This window comes from Stylophora pistillata, chromosome 9 (assembly GCF_964205215.1).
Source record: "Stylophora pistillata chromosome 9, jaStyPist1.2, whole genome shotgun sequence".
In the NCBI taxonomy this organism is placed as follows: domain Eukaryota; kingdom Metazoa; phylum Cnidaria; class Anthozoa; order Scleractinia; family Pocilloporidae; genus Stylophora; species Stylophora pistillata.
The window spans coordinates 9,006,118-9,008,403 of record NC_142527.1 but is presented as its reverse complement, the minus strand read 5'-3'; the positions used below and the strand labels follow the sequence as shown (position 1 = coordinate 9,008,403).

Below are 2,286 nucleotides of genomic sequence, written 5' to 3'. Positions count from 1 at the left end.
TTGAAGATAACACTACGGATTTCAAAGAGCTAATCAACGAGAATCTGATTTGGTGTGGTTAAATTACTATTATATAGCGATTAAAAGACAAGTTACTTTAAGACAATGTAGAACAGGTAATATAGAGTAGGTAATGTGGAACAGGTAATGTCACCCGTCTCGTGTTTTACTACCCGCTTTTCATGGACAAGAATTTAGAGGATATATGTTCCACTTACAACGAATAGATAAGGCTTGTTGGTCTAGTGGCATGATTCTCGCTTAGGGTGCGAGAGGTCCCGGGTTCGACTCCCGGATAAGCCCTCTACTTTTGTTAGCCCATATTTTGATAGAAGAAATGATATACCTTGGAGTTTTTTTGCGGGCTTTTCCTTGGTTAGTTCTATGTTACAAGCGTTATAATTAAATTCAGTTTTTGAATTTAAATGTGTCAGCAGACAGAATTAATCAGATTTTCTGTTAGAAGTAAAAAATGATTTAGAAAATAAGCAAGTATTTCCATTAGAAAAAGGTTGTCACGTATATTCTTTGTTATATGTATATAAAGGGTCATATTACCAGAAATTTTGACCCCTTTTAGAACCTTCAATATTTCTTCAAAAGAAAAAAAGGGAAAGAATCCCACTCGCAATGAATGTATTTAATCCTAAAAATTTTTTTCCAAGACCGATACTTTGAAAGTGGTCCGTGTGAGGCTTGAACTCACGACCTTGGCGTTATCAGCACCACGCTCTTCCGACTGAGCTAACGGACCAGATGCTTGAAAAGAAAAATCCCCTTTGCAAAGAATTCCTAATGCAAAAAAAAAATAGCCGTTGATAAATTGATAAATTAATGAATAAATAAGTAGATATTTCGATAAATAATTGGACTCATACAGAAATAAAGTAGAAACAGCGGTGATATTAGAGGATCTTATGAACAACAAGGAAATTGATCTGCGTTTGTCTTCACTGTTTTCTGTCCTTAACTGGCCTTACCAGAGGTCAAGTGTCCACATAGCCCGAAAAACGTATTGTCACACACCAAGACAATATAATCTCTTGCACCAACTAATACATTTTATCCCGATATATACTGAGGTACATTAGACTCCTGTTGAATACACTGACGATTGGACAGAAAAGCCAATCCAGTTACCAAAGATGCTTTTGAGTCGATGGAAAAGGACTCAAAAGTGCTCTAAAAACTTCAAGTTCATCTAAGTTAGATCCTTTCAACTGAACTTCACTAAGTGTAAAAATCAGGGGGTTCTCACGAGGTATCCTGTTGCTCTTGTAACATCATGGCAAGATGATTAGCGTTAGCATACACCGGAGGATTCCTATCAACTGGGAGCTAAACGTCTTAGCTCTTAAGGCCAAACACAACTCAATATACTCAAATAATTTTATTTTACAAAAAAAGTAAATCCCAGATTTTTGCTTCAGATTTCTAATTAGGTTGGTGGTCTAATAATGTTTTACAAATACACATTTTTTTTAACTCATTCGATAAAAGCCTAGGAGCCCAACTGGTAAATGTCATATCTCTTACGGCAATAAAAGGAAAGCAAAACCAAAGGCAACCTTATGCTTCATTATTTTTTTTTTGTTTTTTGTTAGACGTTCATGTTTTAAACGAGCTATTAGCTCTTAGGTAATACGTGAGTAAATAAAGTATTATTATTATTATTGTTATTAGACTTCGGTTTAAGAACTCAACGTTATTTATAACATGACCAAAGTAAAGCACGAGTCTGATTGGTCAAATCAGTGTCTACCATTTGCCCATATATAGTTAAACGGTAAAGCTGAATGCTTAAGCTCAAAAGAAATTGATACAGTACGCTACCAATCATTAATATTTCTCAATCCTTTTACAGATTTCATTCAGTTTTAAATATTGGATAGTCCGTCTAGTGAGCTCTTTTGGATAAGGAAACGAGAAAACCATATAGATCATAACACCGAGATTCTAAAGGAGTTTAGAAATTTGTTAACGAATTTCTTTTGTTGGCAGTACTTCTTTACCAAAGCACAAATCGGTAATGAAAACTCGCTCCTTAAGGAGTTTAACTCTTAGCGCTTCGAAAATGAATATTTGTTCAGTTTAAAAGTAGTGAGTAATGCGTTGGGAGTTCGACGAATTCTTTATCATAAAACAAATGAAGAAGCCTTGACTGTGCGCTGCTATGTTATCATGCTATTATTGATTTTCAACCCAATTCAGTTCATGAGACAAAACTCTAAACAACTGTTTCTTTAAAATTTTCTCTTATTGACGTGCATACGTATGCATAATTTA

The 2,286-nt window shown here is 34.6% G+C and overlaps 2 non-coding genes across 2 annotated transcripts; one reads left to right on the top strand and one right to left on the bottom strand.

Annotated features, from left to right (window-relative positions):
• Positions 1-231: 231 nt before the first annotated feature.
• Positions 232-303, top strand: Trnap-agg (transfer RNA proline (anticodon AGG)). Its single transcript has one exon. It is a non-coding gene; the product is annotated as a tRNA-Pro (tRNA).
• A 378-nt stretch (positions 304-681) lies between these two features.
• Trnai-gau (transfer RNA isoleucine (anticodon GAU)) lies at positions 682-754 on the bottom strand. Its single transcript has one exon. It is a non-coding gene; the product is annotated as a tRNA-Ile (tRNA).
• Positions 755-2,286: the final 1,532 nt, after the last annotated feature.